At 42.2% G+C, this 12,153-nt stretch overlaps 1 protein-coding gene across 1 annotated transcript in view; it reads left to right on the plus strand.

Moving 5' to 3' along the window:
- The window catches only part of COL22A1 (collagen type XXII alpha 1 chain), a 229,564-nt gene that overhangs the window by 50,276 nt on the left and 167,135 nt on the right, over positions 1-12,153 (plus strand). The gene's annotated exons all lie outside the window — the stretch shown is intronic.

Below are 12,153 nucleotides of genomic sequence, written 5' to 3' on the forward strand. Positions count from 1 at the left end.
CTTTACTTTGGGCTGAATCTGAATCTTAGGTTTAAGTTATTTTTTTATTTGGAGTTGTAAATGACCTTGCACTGACTTAGAAAATTTGTGCCACATTAAACACTGGTATCGCTGTTGATCAAAATTCCCAAACCACCTGTGGAGTAATATATGAGGAGGTATGACCATCAGTGCCCATTATGCCTTTCAATGAGTATGAAAACATGAAAACAATGGGTTGGTCAGCTAAAATTTATGGGATTTACACAAGTGGAGTAGACAACTTCTGCACTAAAAACTAGACCATAAACACTTTGAAAAACAGTATGACATACTGATTGTTTCAATCCTGTCTGCAAGATAAAAGATGTTGCTTCTCAAAGGGCATGTAAGACTAATTTTTATATCTTGGAGCATAATTAATCGCTGAAACAAGATTGCCAATAATGATGGCAGAGTATGTCCATCTGGCTTCTTGAAATTGCAGGCTTATGGTTTTGTAACAGATGCAGTCTTACTCAGTTTAGGGTCAGACTGTTGTTTTTAACAGCATTTTCTTCTGAGAAAGGAGAGATGAATTCCTAAATGAGCAGATATTGCCGTGGGACATGACGTGTCTGATGTCCTGTGCAAGAGGCGTTGATGCTGCTCATATTTTTCTGTAGCTCTGCAACACGTGGATCTGGCAGAGAGAAATGAAAAAAGCTCTTTGTTGAGAGATCACCACAATATTCACCTTATGCTGTCTCCCAGCAAAAGAGCCACCAGACTGTGTCTCTCTCAGACTCTGAGCTTTCAGAACCTGGTGGGAGAAACATTTAAATCTATGTGTCTAGATGTATAGGGTTGTTTGCAGCATCTTCGCCCTGGATTTGGTGGAAGATGGGAAGAACTGGGAGAAAAGGAAAACATGCCCTTTGATTAGGAGACAAACTGTACTTTAATGGAGATGATTAGAGACAAATTGAAGACCTTGTTTGTCCATAAGGCAATAGACCAGTTTACTTGTGTGGTAGGCTGGAAGGCCGCCAAAGTGTTTCTCAGTAACTAATCCTGAGTCAGTTACGGGCACAGAAAACAACGTCACATGTCTAACGCTTAATGGGGAAAGAAGGCATACATGCATGCCGGTGACCACTGCAGAGAGCAAACTCTTATTTCCCCACAAGGAATAATGGGTCCATATCTCTCCAGACTTGTCTGCTTCCCAGAGAGGCAGTGGGGGAACAACTCAGGAGGAACTGGCCTTGGGACTGGTCTTTATAAAGACAGAAAGTTCTTCTGTTGTGAAGCTAATAATGTGGTGTCTAATGGATATCTAGGGAAGAAAAGATCCAAGATGAATTAAGTTGAACTTTGAAAGGGCTCAATCCTACATTGTCTTACTTTTTATATGAAAATTCCCTCTTTCTATAACACCATGTGTGATATAGAAATGCATCCTGCCCAAAGAAGTGCCCCTATGTAGAACTTTGTAGGACAGAGTCACTGTCATCTGGAGGGCCCTCTGCCTATGTCTCTTCTTGTTTATCAGGACAGCTACCACTAGTCACTTAAGGCAACGTCCCAGTGAAGCTTAAGTTACCGATAGTAGCTACCACTGGTACATAAGAAGTTAACATGTACTGGTCTCCTTTGTGCTCCATTGTAATCAGTGCTTGAGTAATTCAAACACATCCCTACCCAGAGTGAGCTCTGGGATTGAGGTAATCACTTCAAATAAGGCATCGTGCTCTGTCAGTGATGGTGTTAAACATTGGTGGAGAGCTTGGCTCTATATGTGCATGTATAGTGGAGCAAGGAGAAATGGAAACCAGAGGAATGTGCTGTGTTAAGAAAGGCCCTTGGAAGTTACGGTCCTGCCAGTACGAGACCTGGGCCCTGGCACTGTCCCATCATAGCCTATGGGACACTCGCTGGGGCGGGTTCATTCGGTGCTAATAAGCTCTTTCTAAACAATAGTCAGACATGGTTCAGGGAATAACATAGTCCTGGGCCAGAAATCTTCCCCTAATAGACATCAGGAATGTGGCATCCTGGTTTTGGGTGGATGAGAGTGAGGGAGAATGGTTTGACTCTGCCTTCTCACCCTTCTGGCCAAAGAATGAGTTTGGTTTGTGTAGAAATAAAAAAAAATGTTAAGCACTGTAATGTAGATGGAATATTTGAGCGTGGAACCATTGGGCCATACTACACTATTTTGGGATGTGTGGATGTGGACATGAGTTCCCCTCTGCTAGTCCTGAATGCTGCCATTGTCTTGTGTTTAGCGGCACAGCTAGCAGGTCCTTACATACATCATGTTCTTCATGGTGTCTTCTTCTACGTGGACTTGGGTTTTTGCACAGTGAACTGTGAAGTCTAATCTGGGCTGTTTCTGGAAAGAAGAGCCCAGCGGAATACAGAAGCTCTGGAACCTCAGGACCAAAGTCAAGAATCTGATGTATTATATATAAGAGTTTCTCACTTTTTACCAAGCCAAGTCTGTCTTTGACACATGGGGAACTTGAGGGATGCTGACTTTCCTGCCTCCGTCCTTTGCTCCCCAGTGCCATGTGTGAGCCTTATCTTGTTTTTAATCCCCATTCATCTGAATGTGTCCACAACCTCAAACTGAATTTTAGGGGCTTGAAGCCTTAACGGAATACATTGATGTTTCATAGCAGGCCTTGGTCATTAGTGATAGGGCTCAGTTTGTGGTGTCCTGTGTTGTGCTTTTAGCTTTGTTTGTCTGCTGTCAGCAACAGCAGCAGATGGGTGTTAACAAAACAAAACACCCAGCTACATTCTACACTCATATACATTGATCTAAATCCAGATTAATTTCATTTTAATGAATGAGTAACTAAGCAAGAGAGTTGGCCTATCACCACAGTTAGCACTAATTAGTATTTCTTTTACCAGTGCCTGCAGAAAAGCCAATCTGTTTTGTATTCTGAGATGAAAAACACGCTCTGGTTTGCAGTAATTTTCATCACCAGCGTATATATAATTCCTTTGGGATTCCACAGCTGCTTAGAAAATCCTATTTCAGGACAAAGTAATTTTGCCAAGCTACTGTTGCTTAGCAGTTGTGGGGTGCAGAAAGCTAGACATGCTCTGTGCTGTGGCAATTTCTCTGGAATTCATGCTGGTCTCTGTTTGCTTGTAGCTGTTTTTTTGTAATGGCAGCTTTCCATGCAAATTGATCAGCTTTTGTGAAATACCAACATGGACCTGTGTGAGCGGCAGCTGTGCTCTGCGGTAAGGGTAGCTTTGCCTTTGTTGGAGGGGGTGGTACTTGCTCTTGGTTATTCAGAGTCTCAATTAAAGGAGGCGGACTGTGGTTATTAGTTGTGCTCACTGGGGCAGAGCACAATAAGGTCGGCTCGGTGTGCGAGGGAACCCCCTGGATGGTTCAGAGAGCTCAGGCCTCCAAAAGACCCAGGGGGAAATGGGGAAGGGAACAGGATAAAGCTCTGGATGCTGGTGCCAGGCAGGGACACTTCAACTAAACATGTCATATGCAGTCCTGCTCTCCGAAGGGGATGTGGGGTGATGCGTGGGAATGGTGCTGGTGCCAACAAATCCTGGCAGTGGGGTCTTTGTTCACTGGCAGTATTTGCTGAGCTGATGGATCCTATTACCATTGCCCTGAAGTAGAAGGTGGCAAAGGGCCAACTGATCCACACTAGGACTTGTGGAGTGTGGGTTTTTTTAAGGAAAAAAAACCCCTTTTTTAAGAAAGGTTTTTTTTTAAGAAATTGATGAACTTCCTTAGCAATATTTTCCATCCTCTCTGTTCCTCTCTCATGTGTATTCTGCATAATTTTTATAATGAACCTGTACTTTCTGCCCCTGTATGCTTTCGGCCACTGTAGCTAATAGTAGTTATGCAGAATATTTATAATCTTATCCGAACGTGCTAATGAAAAGCTTTGATGTGTCTACCCATAATCCTATAGCAGACTTCATCACAGTTCCTTCCCTTACATACTAAGTTCCAGCACAGTATGTGCCCTGATACACTTCTGCAAGCTTAAACTCATTATCCTGCTAACCTAGTTCAGACACAATTTCTTCTTCAGGTCAGCACATAAAAAATCCACTCCCCAAGGCTGTACCTCTGCAAGCTAGCTCAAGTAAACATGCACAGATCGTCACCACATTCAGTTAAGGCTCAAGTCTCTTTAAAAGGAGAAGAATCCAGGCTGCAAAACATAGCTGAATACTTCCTTAGGCACTGCAGTCCTTTTAATAACATTAGATCCTCTTCCAGTTTTCCTCTACATCAGTGACACACAGCTGCAAGACCCACTTCACTGAATAGGCAACTTCCTTGGTAAGTAAAGCTGCAATACTACTTTCCCATAACCCATGAGGGACAGGTGCTATGATCCAGCCCAGTTGTCAGCTCTGCATTGATCAGTAGCTGGCTGACTACCTGTCTTACTTCTTTGCAGCATGCACCCACACACCTTCCCCATTGTTTCTGGATCTTATGAGCAGCTGTGGATGACCCTCAGGGATCTTTCCATAACAATGTTTTTCTGTAAGGCAGCTAAAAAACAAAGCAGGTTGTCCTTTGCGAATTGTTTGCGAGACTTTCTAGCAGTGCCCTCTGTGTAGAGACACATGGACATCCCAGCCATCCTCTGTCCCTGCCTCTACCTGCTTTTATTTTGCTTTATACCCAACACACTCTGTATAAAGCATGGGAAATAACCACTAAAGAGCTCCAAGAATTACTTTTTTCAATACCAACTACAGTAGTAGTAATCTGCCTCAACACTCATGCAGAAAGGGGAAACAATATCCAATATGATAGATATGATGATAGAAAAAAACAATTAAATGAAATTAAATTAAAGCAGTATGGTCCATTCAGTTCTCAGTGTATGCACCTTTTCTGCAAGGAAAGCACCTTTGTTACCCAGTAAATGTTCTCTAGGAGCATCACTTAGGAAAAACAATGTCCAAAAGGAATAAAAACAATTGCTAATTGGCCTAAATTTGAAACACGGGCTCTAGGGATCAGTGAAAAAAAAAATAGAGGTGTGCAAATTAAAAAAATAACCAAACAACTTCTGGCAATTAGTGTTTTAAAATGTGCAGTGACTCTGCAAGGACACCTTCTGGAGGTGATTTTTTCTGAGCATCTGCAGAGGCATTTGGCAACAGTAAATGTGGTTTTTTTCTGAGTCCCCAAGACCTTTTCTGAAACCACTTTTCTTCTCAGACTGGAGAGGAGCATACCGGATGAGCAATTGCTGAAAGTTGTCCTTCAGGACACATTAGAAGCTCTTGAGCTGAAATATGGTACTTCTGCCTGCAATTTTTATTTTATTTCTGATTTAAACGTCAATTTAAAATCTCGCTTTCCCAACTGGCAGCAGATAAAATTATCCATGCCCCTCGCACTATGTAGCCCTATGTGCATGGTCTTGTTGACAGTATATTGTGAAGGGAAAGAGATCTCTCAGAATTGGTTTAGAACTTTTTAATTAAATGTCTGTCATACGGAAAATGCTAAATCATCAAGATTGAAACTTCCTGGGAAAAGGCAACTTAGATAAGTTGTTGGTCATGTAGAATCACAGAATCATAGAACATGTTGGGTTGGAAAGGACCTTAAAGATCACCTAGTTCCAACCCCCCCCTGCCATGGGCAGGGACACCTCCCACTAGACCAGGCTGCTCAAGGCCCTGTCCAACCTGACCTTGAACACTTCCAGGAATGGGGCATCCACAACCTCCCTGGGCAGCCTGTGCCAGTGCCTCACCACTGCCATTGTGAAGAATTTCTTTCTAATGTCTAATCTAAATCTTTCCCCTTCATATTTAAAGTGATTTCCCCTCATCCTATTACTACATGCCCTTGGAAAAAGTCCCTCCCCAGCTTTCCTGTAGCTTCCTTTGGGTACTGGAAGGCTGCTATAATGTCTCCTTGGAGTCTTCTCCTCTCCAGGCTGAACAACCAATCCCAACTCTCTCAGCCTGTCCTGGTATAGGAGGTGCTCTAGCCCTCTGGTCATCCCAGTGGTCCTCCAATGGACCCATCCAAACAGTTCCATATCCTTCTTATGTTTGGGATCCCTGAACTGCACATAATACTCCAAGTAGGGTCTCACGAGACCAGAGTAGTTGGGGAGAATCATCTCCCTTGACCTGCTGGCCACTCTTCTTCAGATGCAGCCCAGGGTATGTTTGGCCTTCTGGGCTGCATGAACACATTGCCAGCTCATATGAAAGGATTGGAAAAAAGTTTTGAAGTTATTAAAATACCTTATTTTGATCGTTTTACAATCTGAAGAAACTTTGTTTTCAGTTAAAAAAATCTCAATATATTTTTAAAAATCAATGCAAACCACCTTCTTTTTCAGATAGTGAACGTGGCCCATTCCTTAGAGAGAAACTGTGGGGATGGGCACAGTCATTCTGAGCTTGCAGGTTTTCAGTAGTCATGTATTCTATCTTGCTGTGGTGTAACTTTCTTGGCTGTGTAGCTGAAACTTTTACAGCATTAACTCATCCTGGCATGTCTGTGGGGATGATTGGGTTGTATTGCTGGCAGCCTAACAGAAGAATAGCACAATTTGATTCCAAATACGTGAATAAGCACAGGTGTATTACACAGTATGGCAGTCCTTTGTCATGGCACAGGGCTTGATAAATGGGAGATTTTCTGGCACAGACAGGCACTTAGTGGTGAATGATACCTCGGTATCCAGAGGTGGCAGGGCTTTAGCTGCTGATACATACTTATGTGCTATGTCTTGAACTGTTTCATTTGGGTACTCTGGGTTGATTCTCTCCCCCTTACCTTCTTACAGAGTTGTCTTATATGAACCATTATTTCAGACCTCTTTTTTCTCCTTAAAAGTGAGTGATTGTCATGTTTGAGCAGGGAAGACTCTGTGGGGGGAAAGGAAGAGGAAGGATGCATTTGAACTATGTGCACCTGGCTCAAGGAATAGTGCTCAGATTGTCCTTGCTTTGATTTATAGTTCCCAAGTACTTTCTCTCCAAGCTCCTTTTGTAGCATCTGCTGTGTACGGAAGAGAGGAGGGTGCAGATGCCTTTAAGAGCACTTCCCACTTAGTTACTTTTCTTTTGTCTGCTCTTAGGCTTCAGAGGAAAAATTCCTACAAGCATCTGTGGGATTGAAGTGCCCAAATCTAATGCAAACCTTCTTGGAAAGTATGGGCCTGAAGGCATGTACGGGAACTGCCAGGTGGATAAGACTTTGTACATAAAATTAATATTGGGCTGAAGTTCTTGCTCGAAACATATGTCAGAAGTGAACCCTGTGCATTCAGCCTGGCTTTGCTTAAGTGTGTTTGAGAGCTGCAAAACCCAGATAGTCCCTTAAAGGTCTTTAAATTGGTAAAGATGCCAAATGTTGATTTCAGTGACACTTTTAAACCATTTGCATGCAAAGAAGCAGGCACTGGGCTTGATTCTGCCATCCTTCAGTCATTCTGAATAATGTCTTTTTCTAGTTGGACTCCGTAGCGTACTGGAAGGCAGAACCAGAGAGTTTCCTGAGCTCTGAAAGCCAACAGCTTGTGATGGTATCCAGTCTGGGGCAAACCCTTGTTCTCACATGCTCAGTCACTTCATCTTTGTTTCCAATGGTGTCCCTGCTGAGGATTACTGAGGGAATGGTTCAGTCTTAGAGGATCTCTTCTGAAGAGCTTTATGAGCAAAGAAGTGTCAGAATGGTTTCTGTAGTCGGTGATAGGGCCTTGCACATACCCCTTGCTGTGCCTCTGTGTGGCCAGTTCAGTGTTGCACCCATGAAAGGTCAAATTCAGCTTGTGAAAGGATGCGAACTTCAACCAGATGAACTGCTGAGTTTGCTGAGGTGCATCCAGCCCCTCTTGTCGGGATGTTAATTTATACTGACTTCTTCCAAGAGGAAACTAAATTCACTCGTTTATGTTAAAAAAAGCCTCTATTTTGCAAAAGTGATATTACAATTCTTTACAGAACAAAACCAAAATCCTAACAAGAGTCAAACTTTGTATTCATATGGAAATTTTCTTACTTTGCTCTTGTGATGTAATTATACTGCTCCTAGTTAGAGTCCTAAGGCCACTGTTACAGTAACACCCAAAAATATCCACGTGGAAGATGATACTGTTCAATTTTCAGTTGTATAATTATGCCAGAAGGATAATGCTGGTCAGAGTCTCTCTTAAACATGCCTTTGTGTTACATTTTTCTCTTCAAAGCTATTTTAGAACAGCCATTTATTGATCAGCTGAAAAAGCATCAGCTTTGAATCAAGTTGCTTCTAATTAATTTACTTCTGGAACTACGGTGAAGTAACAGAATGCCATACCTCGATTTTTCTGTTATTATTTGGGAGAAGTTGTCGTTTATATAGCAATTCAACAAATAAAATAATATTTCAGTCTTCTCAGGATTTGTTTTTTGAAGCTAAACTATAAACCCTAACTTGGCATCTCACCACCTTATATTAGGAGACTCTATACTATTGTTGCTGTGTTGTGGCACATGGGAGCATAATGGACAGACTGGCTTATACTGCCAGATGGCAGTAGGAACTGATGGCTTTGGTAGATCTGTTGCCTTACGGCTCTGTTGGGCTCATTTGGGGAATGTCCCTGTCATGAGTGCCGAGTGCAAGTGAGATTGATGGGGTTTTATAGCAGAAATATTGTAATGTTCCTATTCAGCGACAGCCAATCTACTGAAGCTTTGCACTGAGTTTATTTTTAATCTCCATTGTTTTGATTACAGGCCTAACACAGAATTGCTACCTTAAAAAACAAGTGAAATGAAACTACCTACTCTCTTGTGTCAATAGTGTTTTACAGCAGTGTTTTTTGAGTCCATCCTAAAACCAGCCACTGTTTTATAAAAGTCTTAGCATTATTTTGATGCTGTTGCTACCATGTTCCTCTTGCGAAATTTGCTGCTGGTGAAATTTTGTTTCTTTATTACTTGCTTAATAGCACAGAAAAAAAAGAGGAAAGATTTACTTCTACTAGTGGAGTTGCTTCTCCTATTTCTGCAATCAGCACTTGCATGTGTTATAGCGATTCTTAGAGGTTTTCAAAGGGCTATAAGATACAGGTGTTTCAGGAAATACAGGGGCAAGTAGGAAACTTTCTCAGCCTTGTAGCATCCTGTTCTCTTCTACCTATGAAGTACAGACAGCAAACACATTTGAAATTATACCAAGGAATCCAGTAGCTGGGTCAGCAGTGACATGGTCCATCTATGCCTGTAGAGCAGTCACTGAGGAAGGGCTTGTCTCTGTGGCTGCTCACTCCTGGAGGATATGCTCCAACTCAACTCCATACAGTTATCCTGTTGACTATCTTATAGGTCATCAGCATGAAGACGATTTCTTGGCCATTTATTTGCTGAGGCAGCGATCAGTCACTCAGGAGAAATTCTGCGGTTCACTGGCATCAAGCACACTTTGCAAAGTGAAGCTTCACCTCTCTCCCGATATGGGAGAACAAGACAGAAGGGGGTCGACTCACACCGCAGAGCAGCAATCAGCTCACAGCCTGAGTGGAAAGCATTGCAGCTGCTAATTGCTTTCCTCAAAACTTTGTGCTGTTTGCCGACAAGCTCCTTGGCACACAGTCTGTGTATTTGTTTAGGGGCAGACACAAGCAAATCAGCTTGGAAGTGCCGAGGCCTGATGCTATAGTCATAGTTCCCATAGTGCCATTTATTCCCTGTGGGAGCATGTGCAAATTAATTCTGTATGCTGCTCACTTAAATGGTGCTAATTACATCAGTCCTCTTGATAATATATGTCTGTTGTCAGCCATCCAATGAGTTTCTTGCATTTATGTGGGTGTTTTAAGAGAGTGAATCCTGCAGTGTAGGTGTCTCTTGGAAAGATGAGTCCTCAGTAACGATTCAGGAGCTTCTCCGGGAAATTCTAATGAAGATCTGAGGATTAGCTAAAGGTTAGAATATGGAATCAACCTGGACGTAGGGCTGTTTGGCTCTTCAGTGTTCCCTGTGTTGGTGAGGCTATGTAATTGTCACTTCATGTGTGCAGGTGGGATGTGAGTACCTGTAATGGGATAGCCCTTTTACTAATCAAGATGCAGAACATAAGACAGACAGAAATGAGAAACAGAAAAGATAGCGGACTGTGACACAAGGAGAGATACGCACTTGCATCCGGGTGAGAAGGTGGCATAAATGCATAGTGCAGACTAGGAAAACAGATTTTTTTCACAGTTATTTGCACAATTCTAGTGGAAGTGAGACAGGACAGGAAGCAAAGTCTGGGAACAGAACTTGACAATTTTTTTTTTCTTTCTTTCACCTTCGAAAGGACTTTGAATGTTTTGCAGATGCCAGAACTCCCTGCATTTACTTTGTTCTTACTTAAACAGGATACAACATTTCTTGACTGTGCACTCAGCCCCTTCCCACTTTCTTGTTTGAACAGAATGCATTTAAAAATTAGTCACCTGTGACCATAAAATGAATTTAGCCTTGTTCAAAAGGGTCCTTTTGATCTTTACTAAAAACCATTTAGCAAAAGACTATTTTTATGTCCTGTATCTAAACTAGTAACCGTAAATGTGGCCAGAAGTATTGGGCAATGTAATGCACTCATCTGTGCCCATATCAGGTGGATTAACACTGTCAGAACATTCCTGGGGCCCAGATGGGTACTTATAACATGCCAAGGAGTGTTCATGGTCAGCAGCCATTTGGAGGCTATGGCTGTTTGCTATTATAGATGTGGGCTTGAACTTGCCTTGGCCTCAGTGCCCAGGAATGCACCCAACCATGCTTGTTTTAATTGGATGGATGTAACTGTGGTGCCTTTGATAGGCGCCTAACTTGGGAACCACGTGTCCTTAGGTTCCCTCTGTATTCCACAGGAAGAGAGTGGCTTTTTCAGGGGTAAATCAGGGCACCTAAATTGGTTTCTGCTCTGAATTGCCCTCTGAAGGAGACTAGCTTCTCTGTTCCTGTAGAAGGAGACAAAGAAGAGTGATCTCTTGCCTGGGACCTTAAATGTATGTTGCATAAATGCCCCCTGGCGTATAATAAGTAGGAGGAGTTTGGTGTGCGGAATATAACATCAACTGAACAGTGCCAGGCACAGAATGTGTGGGTACCTAAAGAATGACACTTCCTCGCTGCTTTGCTGATAAAGGAGGAGAGAGTCCTGCAAATGCAGATATCTACATACCCACTCATCAGCCAGGGAAGTCTGGAGAGCAATTCTGCTGGATGTTGGTGCATTCTTAGAATAATATTTTAGTGGAAAAATATGATAGTGCCATGGCCTTGGAAGAGTAAGAGGAGAAGAGTGGGCTGTAGCTGTGTTTGCTCAGTTTGTAAGCTGTATTGTGGGGTGGGTTTGTTGTTCCCTTTCCATTTCATTGTGAGCATTTACAAGGTCCAGTATTGTGGTGACGTAGTGTCTTGGTGTGCAAATATGGAAACCTCATCCAGAATTAACACAGGCATTATTTAAAAGGAAAAGGGCAGAATACATCTTGGCTTCAGTGGCCATGAATGGGTGATTTTCCTGACGCTGATGGACTTAGGGCTTTACAGTGTGAGAATACAGTGTGATTTCGGAAGGGAGGTGAGATTTGTATTAGGCATTAAACTGTGGAGTGGAATCATGTAATTGCTGTGATGTTATTTTACCTACACCTTGCTACAAATTATAATGTTAGTATAAAAGCAGTTGCAGTATCATTACACTATCAGTGTCACCTGCAGTTGAAAGATATGTCAGGTGCTTTCCTTATGAATTTGTTTCTAAGGGTGGGTAGCACATCAAGGATCAGTTCATTTGCTGGGGAATATTATCTGACAATGAACATTTACAAAAAATATTTAGTGAATATGGGCAGAGTGTGGAGGTATTCTTTAAAAAGAAGTAGTATTTTTAAAAGAGTAGGGGAAAAAAAGAACCAACCTTAAATGTTGAGGCTTCTTCATAGACCATGTACGATGTTTCATAAATGAAAAAAAAAAAGAACAAATAAAGGTAGTGCCGTATTTAGGAGTCACTTTCCTCATCAACTGACGGCGAGGAGTTAAGTGTGCTGGAGGAACTGCTGCACGGCAAACCATGTAAGTAACTGAAGAGAAGAACTAATGGGGTCTAGGAAAGCTCCTTTGAAAAACTACTTTCATAAAATCTTAACTTTAAGAAAAAAA

The sequence above is a fragment of the Cuculus canorus genome, chromosome 2 (assembly GCF_017976375.1).
Source record: "Cuculus canorus isolate bCucCan1 chromosome 2, bCucCan1.pri, whole genome shotgun sequence".
NCBI lineage: Eukaryota > Metazoa > Chordata > Aves > Cuculiformes > Cuculidae > Cuculus > Cuculus canorus.